This window comes from Pongo abelii, chromosome 14 (genome assembly GCF_028885655.2).
Source record: "Pongo abelii isolate AG06213 chromosome 14, NHGRI_mPonAbe1-v2.0_pri, whole genome shotgun sequence".
NCBI classification, from domain to species: Eukaryota; Metazoa; Chordata; class Mammalia; order Primates; family Hominidae; genus Pongo; species Pongo abelii.
The window spans coordinates 96,125,185-96,147,365 of NC_071999.2; the positions used below are offsets into that span (position 1 = coordinate 96,125,185).

Consider the following 22,181-nt stretch of genomic DNA (forward strand, 5'->3'; position numbering starts at 1 on the left):
AAAAATAGATGAATCCAAGAGCTGTTTTTTTTGAAAAGATCAACAAAATTGATAGACTGCAAGACTAATAAAGAAGAAAAGAGAAGAATCAAATAGATGCAATAAAAAATGATAAAGGGGATACCACCACCAATCCCACAGAAATACAAACTGCCATCAGGGAAGATTCCACACATTTTTAAAGGACCAGATCTCATAAGAACTCATTTGCTATCACAAGGACAGCACCAAGTGCAATGGTGCTAAACTACTAGTGACAAATCTGCCCCCATAATACAATCACCTTCCATGAAGTCCCACCCCCAGAAGTGGGGATTACATTTTGACATGAGGTTTGGGAGGGGACAAATATTCAAACAAACAGGTGAAGTGAGTTTCTTGTAAACAGCATAAAGTTGAGTCCCTTTTAAAAAAATCCTTTCAGACATTCCGTGTCTTTTTGATTAGAGAATTTAGTTCTTTTGCATTAAATGTAATTATTCACAGGTAAGAATTTATTGCTGCCATTTTTTAATTTGTTTTCTAGTTGTTTTATTTGTCCTTTCTTCCTATATTTCTTTATGTATAAGTAATTTTCATTAGTGTGTTTTAAATTTTTGCTTTTGTGTGTGTGTGTATATATTATAGCATTTTGCTTTGTCATTGCTATAAGGCTTGCCTGTAACATCTTATAACTAATAATTTTAAACAATGACAAAGTTACCTTTGATCACAATAGAAAGAAAAAATACAAGCAAATAAAAAACAAACAAAAAACTGTACCTAAACTCCATCCTCTTCATTTGTTGACTGTTTTCTCTATTTATATATTTTTACATTGTCTATATGTTAACAAATTGTTGTAGTTATTATTATTTGTTATAGATTTTCCTTTAGTCTTCATACTAACAATATCAGTGATGTTATATCCTAACTATAGTGTTTGAGTGTTCTGTATTTTTTTGTGTACCTACTTTATCAATGAGTTATTTACATTTAAATGATTTATTGTTGCTCATTAGCTATCTTTTCTTTCACATTGAAGAACTCACTTTAGTATGTCTTGCCAATCAGGTCTGCTGTTGATTAAATCCCTCAGCTTTTGTTTGTTTGGGAACATCTTTATTTCTCCTTCATGTTTGAAGGATCTGGTGGATATAATATAGGAAACTTTATTTTTTCTTCAACACTTTGAATATGCCATCCCATTCCCTTGCAGCCAGTAAGGTTTATATTGAGAAGTTTGAGGCCAGACATGTAACAGCTCCTTTATATGTAATTCTATTTTTCTTCTTTTATGATCCTTTTTTTGTCCATGACATTTGAGAGTTGGATTATTATATGCCTTGAGGTAGTTATATTTGGGTTGAATGTTCTGGTGTTCATTGACCTTCTTGTACTTAAATATTTGTATCTTTCTATAGGTTTGGTAAGTTTCCTGTTATTTCTTTGAACAAATTTGTATCACGATCTCTTTCTCTATACCCAGTTTAAGGCCAATAACTCTTAGATTTGCTTTTTGGAAACTATTTTCTAGATCTTGTGAGCATGCTTAATTCATTGTTTTTCTTTTTCCCCCTCTCTAACAAGGTATATTTATATAGATGTTGTAGAGCTTATTACTATTTTCTTCTGCTTGACAAACCTGCTGTTGAGAGACTCTGACACATTTTTTAGTGTGACAACTGAATTTTTCAACTTCAGAATTTCTGCTTTTTTTCATTATTTCAATCTTTCTGTTAAACTTCTCTGATAGAATTCTAATTTTTTTCCTCTGTGCTATTTTAAAATTTGTTAAGCTTCCTCAAGACAACTATTTTGAATTATTTGTTGAACAGGTCACATATCTTCATCACCCCACAATTAGTTACTGATGCCTTGTTTAGTCTTTTTGGTGAGGTCATGTTTTCTGGAATGTTCTTAATGGTTGTGGATGTTTTCCAGTGTCTGGCCATTAATGGATAAGGTATTTGTTCACTTTTTGCACCCTGGGCTTATTTGTACTCATCCTTCTTGAGAGGACTTCCCAAGAATTCAAAGGGATTTGAGTTTTGATACTTAAACTTGTTATCACTGCCACCATTTTTAGTAGTGGGAACCCCAACTGAACAACTATCAACTATCCTAAGCCCAGGAATGCTGCCACTCTTTTAGATTTTCAGATACACAGCCCTGATGGACTTGGGAATTATAAAGGGGACTTATTTGGGTTCCCAAGTAAATTTTCTTACTTCCTTCCCTCACTTTCCCACAAGCAGAACAAGTCTCTCCTTACAATGTGCCACCTGGAGTTGGGGGAGGGGTAATGGGGGTACTACCATGGCCACCACAGCTGGCACCATGCTGGGTTGCATTTGAAGCCCACAGTCTTTCACCAGCACAGTACTCAGGCTCACCCAAGGCCTCAGTCTAATGCTGTCTGGCTGTCACTGATGTTTATTACAGGCCTAAAGCTATTTTAGTCAGCAGGTAGCAAATCCTGCTGTGACTTTTTCCATCTCACCAACGCAGTAGATTATCTTCTGGCCCAAGTTGGGTCTCAAAACACCTTCTAGGAGCAAAAGCCTGGAACTGGAGGCTTAAGAGATCTGCCTGGTGCTTTATTTTACTGTGACTGAGCTTGTACCCAAGTTGAAAGACAAAGTCCTCTTCCTTTGCCTTCCTCTAGGCAGAACAAGTCTCTCCTCACACTGCACTGCCTGGATTTGGGGAAGGGCAATCCCAGCACTCTCATAGCACTGGTGTTGGCAGTGTAGATACCGCCAAGGTTGGTGTCAAACTGGGTTGTATCCTAAGCCCACTGCCTATGAGACTAGCACAGTGCCAAGGCTTGCCCAAGGACTATAATTTCCATGGCCTGCTACTCAAATTTATTTGTGCCCCTAGACCTCTTTAGTCATTCCGTGGTGAAGATAGCTGAGATTCAGGTTCCTCTAGCTGGGATAAAGGATTCTCTTCTGGACCAGTGGTGGTTTAACTGCTGCCTCTGTGGGCACCAGCAAAATTCTTCCTGGTATTGTGACAGTGACAGAGAAGCACTTAATTTCAACAGAAATACCCATTTCATCTTGCTCTCCCTCTCCCAAGCATAGTTCCTTTCTCTCTGCTATGCTGCCTGGAGTTGGAGTTGGGGCAGGAGTGGTGTAGGTAATTCATGGCTCTCCTTCCTACCTTCTTCAATGCCTTTTTCTTTGTTATTATGGTAAAACCAGGTATTGTGATTGCTCACCTTACTTTTTGGTTATAAGGGTGCTTTCTTGTGTAAATATTTATTCAACTTGGGGTTTCTTCAGGGAATAATTGCTAGAAGGTCAAATTCAGCCATCTTGCTCCAGCTTTTCTTCTGTTTCTAGTTTTGAGTTGAAAAATGATCTGAAATTATATTTGAAAGTCTGTCAAACAAAAAATTGTTTTATAATTGGGGGAATTTCAGGATTTCCCTTTGGAAAGTAAACTAAGCTTTGCTTTGCGTGTTTTGGTTAACAAGGATAAGGGCTCTCCACTGAGAACATGATTTATGGAGTTCTATGATAAAACATATTATTCAAGACTCTACTTGAATTTGAGGTGATTTATTATACTTGATATAAAATGAAGTTAATGAATCATAGCTGGTAGAGTCCTGAGGTCTTCAAAATTAAGGATAACTATGACAGACCTCTATAGTGAAAAGATATATATCTCACCTAATCTTTAATGACATTTTATGTCCCTGCAATGCCTATATGTTCAGCATTAATTTCTACATTTGTTCTGAGAGCCGTACTGTTGAGCTTTAAGAATCTAACTTGAATGAATGATTGAATGTGTAGAGAAATGAACTAACACAGTTACTTTCCTACCTACTATTACATTTGTAATTATAATACAATATGCTGTGATTATGCAAACACAAGAAATGTGCAAGAGGCAAGATATGCCTTTCATAGAAGTTGGTTTCCTGAAATTTATGACTGCTTGCTTTGGTAGCTCTGTAGCAACCTTTTATAAATAATAGCAGAATACTGTAATCTGACAAACTTCATAATTTAAATTATATGCTAATTGTATTAGTTTTGCTCTTTTTATGGTCTTCATACCCTTATTTAACAAAGATTTTTGTTTAATAATAGAAATGCAAATCCTTTCATAGTGGACTTAACTATAACTATTTTTCATAACCTATTGTTGATGTAATTGGTTATGGATTATTCAGAATTATATTTGACCTTGAAAAGAATGGCCAATGAATAAAAGAAAGTCATGTGATCATATTTTTTTCTAATCAAATGTATGTAGACATTATAAATTGCATTAAATTTTGTATTAAAAAATATAGCCACCTTTTTAAAAAAGCCATGATACTAATTCATGTTTTGTTTCCTTGGATTCTTTAGAGAAATACGTGTAGAACATGTTCAGTAATCTCCAGTAGGATGGTCTAGCATTTCACTATTCCCATTGTTTTAGAGTGCAAAGAATTTGAATTAGCTTAGTGAATATTAAAGACGACTACAGAGAGAAGGAATTTAAGCACAGCAAGCAACCTAGGCAAAGTGGATAAACCTCTGCTGACATTTCAAACCTGAGCCAGAATCCCAGGAGAATGTTGGTACCAAATCATCTAATTCATACTTCTAAAATGATACCAGATATTAATTTTTCTTAGCTTTTTGGATGATTAGTTTTTCTTATTTTTGGGAGGAAGATTAATTAATCTTATATTCGTCAGTTACTGATTATGCTTCCTTTACACTAAATGATTTCTGAATATTTTATAAAACAAACATGATCAAACAATAAAAAGCTATGCAAACTAAGTTAGAATGTTAAATAAGTCTGTCACTAGTTAAAATAAACACAAAAGAGTTATAAAATTTGAATATCTAAACACATTTAATAAAGATTATTATTTTATAACACTGATTTACTGACACTCAAGCTATACAATAAAAGAAATGTTAACTCACATACCTAAAAAAACAAAGGGTAGTGTGGTCTTCAAATATGACTTCATCCAGGTTCTCAAATGATGTATCAGAATTAACTCTGCTGTTAACTTCTGATTCTCTTTTCAGAACAGCTAGAAGGAAGTCTTTCTTCATAATGTAGAGAGATGGACACCAACAGCTTCAGACTTGCATCTTATTGTATAGAAAAGCATTAGAATACTTCCTGAACACTCTTAAAAAACAATAGCCTTCTGCTTTGGAAAATAAGACATGTATTTATGAAATAGTTTAAAGTTCAAGTAATATAACCTTTAATGGCAAAATATATGACATAGAAACTAAGTGCCATTAGGATTCTTAAGAGAGCAAGATCTGCCAGTGAAAAGCTTTGCTTTGTTTCAGCCCTTGTCCATCAGATAATCTTTCGCCAGGCTTGCCCAAGTGAAAATTTCCTTTATCTTTCTCTTTGTCCCAACTGGTTTGCCTAACAACTTGTCTGCACTTAATGCTTACTTTCATCTCCATCATTTTGCATTCATCTGCTCTGTTTCATTATGTATTCTGTTCCTTTTACCAAATTAATATTTTATTGCATTTCCTATGAAATATTCTCACTGGTTTGATCTGTTGCATCTAGTGATCTGTAATACTTTCCAAATAACACAATTATCTTGATTTGGAACGCTTATTTTCCCTCCTGACTATTCAGATAATCATATACAAAATGCCATTTATATGAATCATTTTTTTTCTTTCAGAGGGGCCTCATCTATGCTTATTTTAATCTTCAACTCTGCCAAGTCCTGACATTCAGTGGGCTCACTGCATTAAATTGATGCAATAAGCAGCACACTCAATTCTAAAGGTTTAACACTATGCTCTTCCTGTGATTAAATTACATTTCAAATAAAACCTAGAATCTTATCAATAGGATTCATGCACTATGGAAATTAGAAGAAAACTATTTCTAAGACATTCCCTGAAATCACACTATGTACTTAACTGTTAACTTGATGGTGATAATAATTTCATTAACAAGTGTTCCCATTCCCAAATATTTTATTTGCTATAATTTAAAAACAACCAAATAAAAGAATATATATATTGATTATATATGCATATGTGTATATATAGAGAGATAAATAAATATACATATTTATTTATTTATTTTGATGTAGGGTCAAGAAGAGAGTTTCTCCTTTGCCCTCTGAAGACTCACTGCAGATAAACAGGAGAAAAAAAAAATGTAATGTGCGTGAGCACAAGAGAATTACAAAATGACTACTCACTAACCTACTGTAGTCCCGATGCTTATATGTCCTTCTTCATAGGGAACCAGAGGTGGATGTGTAGGAGTATATGATTTTCAGGGAAAATGAATGAGTCCAAAAAACTCTGGGTCAAAATCCCTCTGAGCTCCAGCAAAGGTGGTGGGAAAGTAAAGGGCTGAACTTCACTGTGAACAAAATTTGTCTTATGCAGAGAAAGCCTCCAGGGAAATCTCTGGGAGGGCCCCTCAAAAGAAAAAAATAAAAGTTTGTCTAAGCATGGTGATAACTCCTTGGTTCTCTTCTACTCCTGTAATTAAATTTTCTGTTTATTTGATGAGACCCTTAGGAGAGGTTCTTAAGACAATTGCATTTCTCTTGGAGAAAATCTTCCCTGGTCAAATAAGGAAATTCCAGAGAGGGTAACTCTCACTATTTTGGTGCTTCATAAAATAAAAAGAATCAAGAGAAAGGGGGCCAGGGGAGGGTCAGAGAGTGAACTTGGTTTTGAGCGTTATTTCTAATGGCTATTTAATTTCCTTTAATTCAAAACACCTGCCAAAGTGCCATATTATTGGTGTATCATTTTTTTGAAGCTGAGTATCAGCAAGTCATACAATGATATTTTACACACACACAAACACACACACACTGAGAGAGAGAACAGAAACTATAAGGCAATGGATATGAAATGACAATCTATAATATTTCAAAAAACGATTTTACTATATTCAAATACATCTCATTATTTGCATTGTTTATATTTAAAATGTTTTGTAGCAAGTAATTACAAAACTCAAATTGGAAATGAATACATTATATTGAAACTTACCAAGTATTTGCATTTACATTAAGACATTTGTTTATAATGATTTCTATCATTATATTATATGATTTTCCTGATAGGTAGAAAGTGCCTTTACTCTAGCAATTACTGTATAAATTTTTTATTATTCTAAATTATTCAGTCACAGTAGTCAACATCCTACCCATAGAGCATGTTCATTTGTATATGCTGCTTTTAGGAGACTATGAGAACCAAAAATACTGTTTATGAATGTATTCTACAAGTTACTTTTTTCCTGATAATCCAGTTTTAGCTTATTCATTTCAGATTCTGACTAGGTAAGAAAGGCTTCCAAATGACCTTAATCTTCTACAGTTGCCTACTATTTTATTGCCTGAATATAAATATCCAAATATACAATGTTATTTCTCATGAATGGAATGGGAGATTGTAGGATTATGTGTGATAGTCATGATTGATATCCAGAGTCTCAACCACAAGGCTCAGCTTTTAACACTCACATTAGCTGTGATGGACACTACCTAATTCCACAGGTATCTTCCAACATCTCAGCTTTCTACCTCAGGCTTTCTTTGACACCCTAAGAACTTAATCAATGTAAGTATATCCTCGAAGTGCAGGCAAGCTGATGCTCCTGGGACGGCCTTCATTAATAGAGAATGGTGGTCAGTGAATAGATGCTCCAGTCTCCAGTCTCCCAGAAAGACAATTCTAAGTTGTGTTCCACGTCATTCTTCAGAGAGTCCCCAGCAGGATTGACCTCTTTCTGACAATGATCTGGAAATGTAATGCCAGTTTGGGTTCCTTGTCATACTATATCAGTTTCCCAGTCCCTTTACTCTAACTTCTTAATACTATCCCCTGCCCATAATAGCTACCTGTTCCCAAGTCTTCTCTTGCTCTGTATCAGGAGAACAAACTAATGATATCCTACCACCAGATTAAAATTGTATTCATTTTCACATCTTGTCAATAAAATACATGAAATATAATGGAGTTTGTCTAGAATGTATAGTTTATAATATCTCAATTACCAGTTTATAATGTATTTATCACTAGGAAATGTGATTTTTATCTTCTGACGTGTCCATGATGTATATATTCTTCTAGAAATTATGTGTGTTTGTTTTTCTTTGGTTTATTAAATAAGATGTGCAATTTTCTGGTGTCTGATGTATTTTACAGTTAGTAAAGTGTAAATTTAGAATGAAATGAATTTGCTAAGTATGGAACTATGTATCATCTTGATTTAGATTGTATGTCCTTTGCAGCTTTCAGAATATTTTCTACTTTTTCCAAAAGTCACATAAGCTTTCATTTGAATTTATTTTGTTGACAAGGGGTTTGACTTGATGATCCGCGGTGTTCATCTGGAATACTGATCCTTTTCCTTGCTAGAAGGCAAAAGCCACAGTGCACATTGACAAAAGCTGTGGTTTTACTCGCTGTATTCTAATAAACACAGGTTCAGCTAGGTGTTCCTTTAAACTTCCTTTAGAATGGGTGAATACATCCAGGACAACTGTTCTGTGCAAACTTTTAAATTACTTTCTTACTAAAGGATAGTGAATGGATCAAGAGATTGTTACCCTCCTAAGTGGACCTAGAGACAGAAACATAACATAGTCATGTATTTTCAATTATTACTGTAAGCTCAATTAAATAGATTAACATTATGAGCTACTAACATTTTTTTTCTCGGCATTAGACTGTCTAAATGCTTTCAGTGTTAATTGAAGAGGAAGTACCATTTTGAATATAGACTTTAAAAAAAAGTCCCTGTATGTTTTAAAGTGTTTTTTTTCATTTTATTATTTCTTCCTTACCTTAATTTTTGTCACTTTTTTTTGGCTAGATGTACAAATAAAGTGAATATGGAAGATTACATATATAATAATGTATATTATTACACACAAATATATAATATGCAATTATATTTTAAAATTTTAAGTAATAAATGAAAATCTTCAGATCTATCAAATTAATTAATTAAATTTTATTTGACAACATGAAATATCCTCCCAAAACAAAGTGCCAGTTCTATCAAAGGAAATTTGCAGCACAGCTTGGTATGGGCTGCCTGAAAGAGGCCTTGAAATTTAGCTTTGCTCAGCTTCTCCCTTACTCTGTGTTTTGTGTGTAACACCAAAACAGATGAAGGTCTCGTTGGGTAGGATTCCAGAGTATACTGGGAGATACAGAAGCAGCACTCAGCCAAGGGAACAGGGTGAGCCCCCATGGGCCTGGGATGATAGAGACAATTTCAGGGGCACAGTGGCCTTAGTATAAGAAAAGTAAGCTACATCAACCAGGAAGCATGACAGGGTTCCAACCATGCTGAGTAATCACAGATCATGGTTCACACCTACTACAAACTTCATCTAGAGCTGTCACACTGGTCAGTACCAGAAAAACAGGATTCAGAAGACAGACCATGTAGGAGCAAATGGCACCATATAGAGTCCAGAAAAACAACATCATGAGAAATGTGAGTCCTGATCTCCCCCATTATCAAGGAATCATCAGGCTCCATGGAGTAGATCTATAAACAGCAATGTGGGTGAAACTCAGGGAATATGAGCATTTTTACCCAGAAGGACTGAGTGTTACTTATAGTGTTATAAACATAATTAAATTGGATAAACTATATTGAATGAAACTGCATTCCAATTCTTTACAACTTTTGAATGAGAATGAATAATTATAAATACAGTAGTTTCGTTCTCTTGCACTTCAGAGCTGAATGTGAATATAATTTATGCTACCACCATACACAGGTGTACTATACTTGTCCATATCTTTCAAATAGTTTTAGAGTGCATTAGGATTCTGAAGGTGGACAAGCATGGCAACTGCATTTCATCATCCAGTAAAGTCTCAAGTACAGGGGGCTAATGATATGAACACAGGTAGTGCCTATTTGCTACTATACATATACATATAGGTATTTCATATGTGTTTTATGATACATGAACTATATGTAAGAGCATATATATTTTATGGTATACATCAGCATATTTCATGTATCTTCCATAGGTACATACACATATATATGCACTATTTGCTACTATACATGTAAATATATTTCATATATCTTTTATATGTACATATACACATATATGTACACACTTTGCTATTATCTATATTAATATATTATATATTGCTATTCTTATATCTTTCATAAGAAATACATATATATAGTAGCAGTGTGTACATACATGTGTATGTATATATTTATAGCTGTGTGTGTGTGTATGTGTGTGTGTGTGTGGAGTGGTAGTAGTATAGCTGTGGCCACTGTGTTTTGGGGTACAAAGTAATAGGCCATAATGCTCTACAAAATTCATCACTCCCTTCTAGACACATCTAAGGCCACTCACTCTATACTTACTGAGATATAAAGGCCATTTGTAAACTAATGTAAATATTTATTTTCTTTTTGTGTGTTTTCAAATAGTTATTCCAAAATATCTTTTCTAAATCTATTCTTTATCTTAACTCAAGCTTGTGTTTTGTAATGTGCCAACACCTTTTTAAAAATTCATTGCCACCTCACAAAAAAATTAAATTTAGTCTGACTCAAAATAAAACATAAACATTGTGCAGCAACATTCAGAAAATGCATGATAAATTAATGAATAATTTACAGAGACCTAAGGAAATGTCTGTGCTTCTTGTTTTTGAATTAAAACTAATTTGATTTGGAATTTAAACATTCTCATGCTGCAGTTATGGAGCTATTTGAGTATATGATATGATGTCAGCAGACAATAGTGGTACCGGTAACAATCTTAACAACAAGTTCCTTTTTCTATTCATGTGCTATTCCCCACAGTTGAAAATTTTCAAGTACACATATGTACCTGTACCAGATTTCTGAATTTATGCTATAGCATATAAAATACAGAAACCTAAGTTATTATGTCATCTATCTATGTTTCTATCTATCCAAAAATAAACACTGTGCAAAGTAAATTGAGATAATGAAAGAATCATAGAATATAGCCCTGTTATTCAAGATGCTCATAATTTATTTAGAAAGCAAACATATTTATCCTTAGGGAAGAATGGAATATGACAGAATGGAAATTTTATAACAGGTTATAAAATAATTATTAGAGTTTCAGAATTTCAAATAAAGGATAAAATCTTTCAAGGAGCATCAGTAGGTAATCATAGATCATTTTCTTTATTTTATTTCACTCTTTCTTTGTAAATAAATGCAAAATATATACTTATATACATACATATTCCCCTCCTCACATTACCACATGCCTCTTCTTTTTTGCTGAGTGATTATTTCTACTAACTTACTTAATACATCTTCAACAGTCCATATTCTTTAATGACTTTTCAGTGTCTGCTCTTTTAATATGAGAACTGTTAGGATCTGGAAGTGGTACAAAGTGAGTAACTGACAGTAGGTAAGTCAACACTGTTTCTGTTGGCAGTCTTTCTCATTACACAAAAATATTTTGTTAATACAATATGATATATCAGTAAACTCATTATCTGTTTAAATATATTTAACATATTGATAAGGCTTTTGGAAAAACAGTCCTCTCTATTCTACTTTTAGCAGTGATGTTTTATAAAATTATCTGATTAAACAAGTATTAGATTCAGATTAACTTTTATAATGTAAATTTTCTTTATTACTAAATTTTTTCAGAATGATTTGGGAAAAGAAATTTTACCTGTTTCGGGGTCAATTAAAATCATAAATTTGTGGGTCAGAGGAAAAGAATCATATATTTTCTTTGCATAAAGTTAAAGATACAGCATCATCTCAATCAGCTGTGAAATTCCATCCATGTTTCTCAAAAAACTGTATGATTCTTACATGTACATTTTAACAAGCAAAAGTTATTAGACAAAAATGAATATAAACTACAAAAATGTATATAAAAGCGTATATGTATTTAGCACTAAGTCAAAAGACAGATTTTGGTTTAAGAATCTCACTTTCTTCTTTACTGTTATGGGCAAACACTTTTAAAATTTCACATGTTTTAGGGTAAGAAATTTTTTTAATATCACACTGTGATTTATTGACATTTCAGCCTTGCTTGTATTTTCCAATTTCTTCAACTATAAATTATGTATGATAATTTTCCTCCTGAAAATAACTAGATTTACATGGCAATAAATACCTCATTCTGGTCATTGTCAAATTATTATTTTATAGTTATGATTATTTGAAGGAATCTGATATTTTAATTGAAGTTTGATTATATGAGAAATTTTTGCACTTGTTAAGGTGCATACATTATGATATTAATTGAAAAGATCACTTTTCTTCCTACCTTCCACCTCAGAAGTAACAGCCTCAAATGATATTTTCTTTTACCAAAAGTGATCAGAAACAATTAGAAAGTGTTATGTTTTAATAATTGAAAAGACCATTGTATATTTTTTAAAACTTTAAAGATTAAATTCAACTTATGTTGTATTCACTTTGAATTTATTTTCAAGTGTTCCAAAATTTATATTTATTATAAAAGGGGAAATCCTTTTTTTATGCAAGAAACAGAAACAAAATAAGAAAAAGGTTGACAGAGTATAATCAAACGTGGAAAATACTAGGGAATAAGACTATTAGCTTTATAAACAACAATGCAGATGTCTGGCTTGTGATCTTTAGGAGTTATTAGTAAATAATAATAATAAATAAAGCAAACTGTCAATAGGACAATCTTGTTTTATTTGTAATATATAGCAGAAGTAATGTAAATTCATACTTTTGGGCAATGATTTTTACCTCAAAACAGTTACATATATCTTAGTCATGAGAAAGTAAAACGTTTCTGAAATTTTATTTCAATATCCTAAAAAATAATGTAATGTGTGAAACAGAGATTTTAGAGTCTTCACACAACAGTGACTAATTCAAACGGGAAAAAAACAAAACAGCACAAAATGAGCTCAGTCTGAGAAGTGGGTACACTTTGTTTCTATTTTCTGAAGACTTAGGCTTATAGGAGAGAAAATTAACTTGATGGGGAGCAATACAAATGCAGTTATCAAGTGACAAAGCTAAGCTAGTATTATTAAAACCAACATCACAACAATGAAAAACAAGGGCAAGATGTTTGAAATATACAAATTTAAATAAGCAAGACTCAAAGGATATGGAAGTTATAATTTATATAATTATGTAAATGATTGATCCTGAAAACAACAGATGCCTGTAGTTTTGTCTTGTTTTAGAATCTGCAGCAATAGAAATTATGATATATCTACTCCATTGTTTAAAATTCAGAGAGAACAGATTTCTAAGAACTCATTGGAGCTTCTGAAATATATTAACCACTAATGTTACATTGCTTTAAAGAACCTCAGATAAAATCTAATCATCTGCAAAGAGAAAATGTAATTTATGATTATTAGAATATCAGAATTATGATGTGATTAAAAATGGTGATCAACATGCATGCTCACCTATTTCAACAAAGCACAGCATGGTTCATAACAGACAGGAAGTAAAGATGAATTTTATAAGAGATTTAGGTTACATTTGAAATTATTTAAAACACAAATTACAGTACCTCAAGCCACAGGAGAATCATTTCTGCATGGATTTTTGCAGGTGGTAAATTGGTCTTGTTTATAAATAGATATAAATTAAATAAATCTGGCATAAGGCACAATTGAGAGAATGGATAAAGCTGGATCTATTTTACAATACAATCTCTTGAAAAATTAGGTAATTTTGAAAAAATAAATTTAAATTATTTCCCACAGAGACAAGTTAACTGACTATATGCAGAAAAAAATGAAACAAGGATGCAAACATTTTTTATTCCTTTTTTAAATTTTATTTTGTATGTTTACTTTAAGTGAAGTTTGTGACAAGAAGCAACTTGTAATGGAAGGCCTTGGGAGTGTGTGAGCATTTGGTGAGTGCCAGCAGAGTCATGCAATCTCTTCCTCAAATTGACTGATATATGTAGAACCAAGTACCCTTTTCAGTGTTCTAAGCATTCATTCAACCTTTGAATGTGTCTGTGACAGTTAGTAGGAATCTCTGGCTTTTTCTACATCTTGACCCAATACCACACATGTCCTTCAGGGCATCTTATCTATACTTTAATACTAATTTTACTTATTTTATATTCCTTATTGATTTTCTCCAGTTGCAAGCAACAGTAACTGATACAAGAAAAATATTTATTGGTAAAATAAGGGGACTAACAAAGGACTAGCTCAACATCAGTACTCAAGAAAGAAAAAATCAGGATAACTCTAATGATCAGCGAGTACTGAAGTTCCCAAGTGAACAAAATTGGCCAAATAAATATTTTTACTCTCAGTGACATTTAATTTTACACAGTAAAGAAAAATATATTTGTTTTACAAATTTTAAAAAACTGTATATTTTCAGAATAGACTAAACTGCATATAATTTACAAATAAATGAAGAAATATCTGGGGCATGTTCGTACAATTTACTTGTTGCTAAGAATGCATGAGCTTTCACCCTTGGGTTACAGTCACAAGATCACTGCCATAAGAAGAATAAACCTGCTGTACCACCCCTGTCACTCACTGCACATCTATTCACATTATTAGGAAAGAATCCTTGATTACATTCCCTTATGATGATGAGGAATTGGCATCAAAAGCGGATTTCTGCTACCAGAAAAAAAAAAAAAAGAAATCTGCTGCGGGAAAAAAAAAAGCTATTAGAAGAAGATAATTTATACTAAAACAATTTCTTATGTAACAGTTATTATATAACAGTTTACTATCATATGCCAATTAGAATTATACTGAAATGGATAAATTAGTTCCAATGCTAGTGGAAGAATAATAAAGAAACTCTTTTTAACTATGGAGTTAAATATAACTTAATAAGATAAAAATATGCCAATATACATGACTAGTAGATAGACTGGATCCATTTTAACTAATATTTATTGGATAAGTTTTACATACCAGACATGTTACTAGGCAAAGGGAACATAATGCTGAATGGGATATATATGTACAATTTATAGTTAGGATATAGCCCAACTATAAATGTATACCAACTATAGGGATATCATATATAACCATATATATGTGTGAGTTTAAGGTCCGTTGAGGTAGGTAAACATTCTATGAATAATTATATAAAATGTGATAAATATTCCAAGAAATCTAAATTAGACTAAATAAATTCGTATGCCAAGTGATTCATTTATCCAGTTATCAGTTGAACTCAATATAGTGTTTTTTATAATACATTTAAGGGATAAATTAATTATCAAAATTAAAAGATAAATGATTTGAGTTAGAAACAAGAAAAAAACAATAAAATTAAACATATCTTAAAAATTAGAAATAAACACATCTGCTGAAAATAACTGGGGTAGAAAAAGCAACAACATTTATATAGTGATACTGAAGAGACAGGATAATAATCAAATTATGAAGAACAGTTGAAATTTTTAAATGTAAATAGTTTATGAACATTAATATGAATATTTAAATAAATATGTGGAATATTTTCACAACAGATTCAAGAAAGAAAATAAGAAAAAACCAATAAAGATGAAATATACTTGAAAAATATATATCCAGAAAGCTTTCTTCTAAAAAGGCATTGAGGGCAGCACTTCGTGAATTTTTAATTTTGAAGTTTTTTCAGAGTTTAGGAAAGTATGGAGAGTCTTAGATGATTTAAATCGTGACAAATCCAAAGATTTCAAAGTGAAGAAAATACGAGCAGTCACATTGTAATTAATATAATTCACGTATGCAATGTAAAATAAAAGCTTTTAGTTGCACTACAATAATAATAGACCAGACAACTTCCTTTTCACTTGAAATATGAAACAAGAGAATAAAAATATTAACATCACAATAAATCTAAATTAAATAATTTCAAAGACCATTTACAATGTTTGTGAAACAATTTTAAAAATGAAAAATAACCCTAGCTAGTAACGGAGAAGATGCTTAGGGTAGTGCATAGAAACTAGAAAGCGCTCAAAAACCTTTGCCATCCCATATTGTTGTTATTAGTCATAAAATAGCACAAACCAATACAATGTAGACATTCTAGAGGAGTTACAATTTCAAAATGTTTCAAACTGTAGCTTTTGTATATGTGTATATGTATGCTCATGTATGTAATAATTATATTATTACAAATGGATTATTTTATACTTTAAATATAGTCAACATCCTTCTACATATCTCATCTTTTCACATGGAACATAACCAGTTTCTTTTTAAAATCAGTTTATATAGGTAACAGAATCCTGAGAAAACCAGTTGATAAAGCAAAATTGAAAAAACTAGTTATTTCAGCAATAAATATTGCTTTAGAATTTTAAGATGCATAACACCAAATTTTCAAGGTAATTTTAGAAACTTATCACTATGATAACTATTGCACTAAACAGTTGAAACTTCATTAACGGAACATAAAAATTAAAAACACATAATTATAATATATCCAAGTGATAAGACATTTGTTAATAATTGGTAACAACCTAGCACATGTATACACATATATACATATATACACACTAATATATATGATTTATATGTATAATTTCAATGTCTTTATTTTTGATATATTAGTTATCCTTGGAAACTTGTTGAGAGGAACATCGGATCAAGTCTACAAACATCCTACAGCCATTGTAATATCACTTCTGTCTTAGCATTATCTATGGCACAAATTAAAATAATTTATCCTCATTCAGGTCTATGTCTTCAAGCTCTGCTCTCCAACATCTCTACCTATGGTTTTAAATTCACAAATTCTTAACCTTGTGGCACATCAGTGGTCTCCCTGGCAGGCAGATGGAATTCAGCAAATTGCATACTGGCTCTTAAAGTCTCACATATTAAGTGTTTTGAAGTGCTTGAAAGAATTAGGCAATTGAATTTGTAATTGTAATCTGAAGTGTCATGATTATTTTATGAAGTTTATAAATAGTCATAGATGGTTAGAAAAATTTAACCTGTCAAATTTACAAGTTAATTGAGCATAAACCAAAGAACAAGTGAAGGCTTAAGTGGTTTTAATTTTATCAAAAAACTTATTTCATTTATAAATACAGTGAGAATTGCAAATTGAATATAAAGTTTAAGGAAATACAAGTAGAAACAATATTTTCCTTGCATAATAAGCCTCATTGAATTTTTCAAAGGTGTCTATTTGCTTAATTATTTTTGAGCTCCAAGAGGAAACACTTGGAGAAGAATATGAGATAATCTTCATATCCAAGAAATAATAGTGCCACAGAGCTACAGATGTCCACAAAACAGCAGTCTTGCTATTCTGACCTCACACTGAGGTAATATTAATATATGGATATATGACTCAAAGTAGACATGGAAACACTAATGAAGCTTTCATAGGAACACAGACAGAGCATTCTAATTGCATAAATTCAAAAGCAAAAATTAAATTTACCTATCCATTATATATCTTTATTTTTATCTCACTCTCTTATTTTTCCTGACCTATGACATTTTTCACCACTCTCCACTAAATTTTCACTGCTATGAGTAAAATGTCATTTTTGCCTTTGTTTGAGAAAAATTTCCTTTCAAAATTATAGCCAGTACCTGACTGAAAGAACATTGTATAGCTATTTTTTATTAAACGTGGCCCTAGGAGAGACTTATCCTTCATGTCATTATGCTCAAAACATTTACCTAACAAACAATCTCCCTGTAATAAAGGGAGAGAATTTGGGTTCTGACAAAAATAAAAAGTTTTTTTTTGTATCGTGAAAGTTTGTGTGCCTCCACAGAGTGAGGGGCCTCTGAATGTCAGACTTTGAGAGGAAAATTTTGAAGAATATTTGCTTTTGTGTTAACTAACTATAAATCTAGAATGTTAAATTCATTCTGTGAAATACATATAAATCAATAACTGCTGTTAGTTACCTAATGAGTTAAACACAGAAGCTGGTGAGCAATTTGGAGAACACTGAGCAGATTCAGAATAAATACTACTGACAAGGGAGCATGTAAGCAAGACCACCAATGGAAACATTGTTTGTCACCTATAGATATTCTGAGGCTACTGTTCTATAAGGATTGAATGGCATGAATTCTGAATGATGTACCACTGTGTCAGAAATAGTTAACTGTGGTACAGATTTTTAATGGTAGATTGGGCAAGTATTGAAAGTTTCATGTACCCAAATTACATAAATTTATGTGAAAGTGTTTATGACATTCTAAATGAAAAATGAAGCCCTAATACCTTTATAACGCTATTTAATTCATTTACCTATTGATATGGTTTGGTTGTGTCCCCACCCAAACCTCATCTTCAATTTTAGCTCCCATAATCCCCACATGTTGTGGGAGGGACCCAGTGGGAGGTAATTGAATCATGGGGGCAGGTTTTTCCCATGCTGTTCTCATGCAAGTGAATAAGTCTCATGAGATCTGATGGCTTTACAAAGGGCAGTTCCCCTGCACACTCTCTCTTGCCTGCTGCCATGTAAGATGTGCCTTTGCTCCTCCTTTGTCTTCCACCATGATTGTGAGGCCTCTCCAGCCATGTGGAACTGTGAGTCCATTAAACTTCTTTCCTTTATAAACTACGCAGTCTTGGATATATGTTTATTAGTGCGTGAGAACAGACTAATACACCTATATATTTCTCTATTATTTGTAACTATGTTTACAAATAGTTTATAGTTCATAAGTAGCTTATATATGCATGTGTATGTGCATAATGCAATAGAATGTATGTATAATGCAAGAGATTAAAGTGAATAAATGACAAAAGTCAAAAAGAAAATAGGAGAAAGTAAAACACAGAAAATGTAACTTGATAAAAAGCATGCAAATTCTATAAACTAATGAGAATGGAATGAGAATGATTTGGATGAATTATTTGTCTTGCACTTAATTTTTATAGTTTGTTCCAGGACAAACTAAAATAAGAAGCAGGCCTTCATAACATGGAAATGTTATACAACATTTGCATAAAAACAATTAGAGCAGATCATATGAATTGATTTTACAAAGAGACAAATAATGTTCTCCACATATTCAGCTCATTGATGGTACAGTATGATCTAGCGATCGTATTTCCCATGTCAGGAAAAATGAGTAAATTCTACTTTCAACTCCGTTTAAAATAATACCACATTATGTATCTTAATATTATTAAAAATAAATGAACCAGACTATTGATGGTGGTGTGTTTGAGTATTTAGATGGCTGAATAATGAGTGATCTCAGTATGATTCAGGTAATACAAGTATCTATATGAAATATTTTTTGTAGCTTTGTGTATGCATTCTAAAACACTTGATTCACTGGCAATATATTTTTAAATGACTTTTTAAAATAATTACTGCGAATTTTTATGGGAGTATTTAGTTTAGCTAGTTGTATGTTAGAACTCTCAATGCATGTGATAATAAAATCACATCATCCATGCATAAGCAGATGAGGTAGTGTAGAGTGGTGAGTGAAAACACAGCTAGGAGAATTGCACCAGTACTACCATTAACTAGCATGTGACTTTCTGGAACATAAATTGCTCTCATTTTCTTATTTTCTTTTTCTGTAAAATGAGTTTCTTTATCTCTAAAATCCTTATAAAAATCAAAAGTTTATTAAATGATTAAATCATTCAATGTTTGAAAAGCTATTGGAATAGTATGTAGGACATGGTAGATAATATGTTAATGTTATTGTCTTAAGTTGGTATTAAAAGAATGAGTCGTAGAAGGAGAAGCTGACAATAAACCTTTTTTAATCCCAAATTAACTTCATTAATTTGTGAATTCTAATTGCCAATAACAAGCTAGCATTAAAGAAACACATATGAGAGTATAAAAAGCAATGCCTCTTAACATATCATATCTTACATCTTTAGGGGCATTTAAAAATAATGCCTATTTTAAGAAATATTTCTAAAAATATTATTGTTACTAATGGTTATTTAATAACAGAATAAAATGTTATTAATGGTTATTTGTGGACACAAAGATTAAAAGGTGTCTGAGAGTAGTTTTTTCACTTCCAAACAAATACCTCAGAAAATGTTTTGATTACTTTTTATTTATGTTTTGTGTCGTGTATCTTTTCCAAAATTGCTCATAGTCAAAATTGTAATGTATACCTTCACACGGGCGTGTGTGTGTGTGTGTGTAAAGAGACAGAGGAGGAAGGGGGTGAGAGAGAGAGGGAAGCAGAGAGACTAGAGAGAGGTGTCAGATCTTGTACCAGATATTATAAAAACAGTGAATAAAGGGAAAAAGTTTCAATCTTCCTGTCTTTCAGTGATTAAAGCCTAATTATGCAGAAATGAGATTCTTTGCAGCAATTTTCTTTAGCTGTCTTTCCATACACACACATTTCTATCATAACCTCAGCAATTTTGTCTAAGTCTACAGTCAGTGCTCCATTTCATGAATTTGTCTTTATTTGTTAATCTCAGGATTTTTTTGCTAGGGGCGTAACTCAATACTTTTGCTTTTAAGTCTAGATAATCTGAGCAAGTATTAGAATAAATACTTTAATGTCTAATAATATGTTCAGGTGTTGACCTCATACAAATAACATTGAATACATAATTTGGCTTTCAATCATTGGAACACTATTGGTATGGAATTATTCTTTGAATGAACTTTGCATTTTTTTCTGTCCCTGGAAGCACATCACATAAGTAAACTAAATAATGTTTATCTCTATTAAGCTCACAAATAAAATGATTAAGTGACATGCTCAATGTCTTACCAGCAAGTTGTAGTAAAAAAGAGAATGCAGGCATTATGAAGTGTAGTTCAATGCTGAGAGTCACTTTGGCATGATGGCTAGTTCTGTGAAAGTAAGAGGAACAGTTATTTTCTCATTCATATTTTCAGGGGCTTTGAGTAAAAGCGAACTAGAAAAAATACATATGGTTTATAACTGTGGATTTTTTGACAAAAATTCTTTTATAGGAAACATTTCATTTATATAAATCATTTCTTGTCCAATACTTGTAGTCAATCTGAAAAACTAGGATAAGGAAAAACTGATTTATTATTTAAGGAAAAAAATCATTCCAAGATTTGTCTGTGTTTTGCAATGAAACATTATTATGGTTAAATTCATCACCAAAAGATTGTAAGTGTACTGTTTCCTAAAAAGCATATTTTTTTATTTTAAAAGCATTGACCACATCAAGAAAAGTTAGATCTTGTTCAAAGATTTACTTAATAACTTGTATAAGAGTTGCCAGCCATTCTACAGCCACACTGTATGAATGTGTCAGCCACACAGCTGTTAGAATGTTCAGTTGTTCTGACAGCAGGCAAAACCTTTGTTAAAAGAAGACCAACACAGAATAAAACCTACTTTTGGAAAATAATCATTTATATCCCTTAATTTTACTTTATTGAATACAGGACAATAGGAAGGATGATGTATTCTAAAATATTTACTGGAAAGTATCAGAGAGTATGTTAATTTTTCCCACTTCTGATAGTAGTAACATGTATTTAATGTTGGCTATTACCAACATGAATGACAGACAATACAAACTCTAGGCTTTCATTTATTTATAATGCAGTGCCATTTTCAGTCTCCTCCAATGTATCTCAGTACCCTTTATTTTACATTTGGGTATAGAGATGAATAATATTTTCTATGCTCCTATTCCAGCTATTTATTTACAATGAAAAATTGCACAGAACTCTGTCTAATAGAAAAAAACAAAAGCTACTTCTCACTATTACTTGTGGTGATTTTAAATAAAAACATTTTTTCCTTATACTTCATCATTGTTTTTCATGAAACTAAAAATCTACTAACCGTTTCAACAGGAAATTATGACTTTTAGATTATAAGTTTTCAGATAATATTACATTGCCTTTCAAACTATATTATGTACATTTCAAAATACCATCCATTTAAATATATGTGCTACTCTTTATCTTGTTTTATTATTTTACCTTATCCATTATACAAGATATGGCCTCTGATTTTTTATGTAATATTTTCTATTGAAATGAGAATCTTTACAATTTTGTGTGGATCACAGTTGTAATCATTTTTTCACATATAAAATGTCTTTAATATCAATGGAACTAATCCCAAACTAAGCTACACATTTTTTCTTTCTTTAAATAAATTATTATTAAGCTTCTACTTTGCTTCTCCATCCCCTTTTGCTAAACCGTTAAAATATCTGCCCCAATGGCCAGTGTGTGTGTCTTTTTTCTCAAAATGTGTTTG

General features: G+C 31.9%; 1 long non-coding RNA gene across 1 annotated transcript in view; it reads right to left on the bottom strand.

Moving 5' to 3' along the window:
- Positions 1–949: 949 nt before the first annotated feature.
- LOC129049577 (uncharacterized) overlaps positions 950–22,181 on the bottom strand; it is a 32,958-nt gene continuing 11,726 nt past the window's right edge. The window contains exons 2-4 of the long non-coding RNA XR_008512786.2: positions 20,700–20,782; positions 4,933–5,102; positions 950–3,351 (exon numbers count right to left, since the gene is read on the bottom strand). This is a non-coding gene — a long non-coding RNA (uncharacterized LOC129049577). The remainder of the gene's footprint in view (positions 3,352–4,932; positions 5,103–20,699; positions 20,783–22,181) is intronic.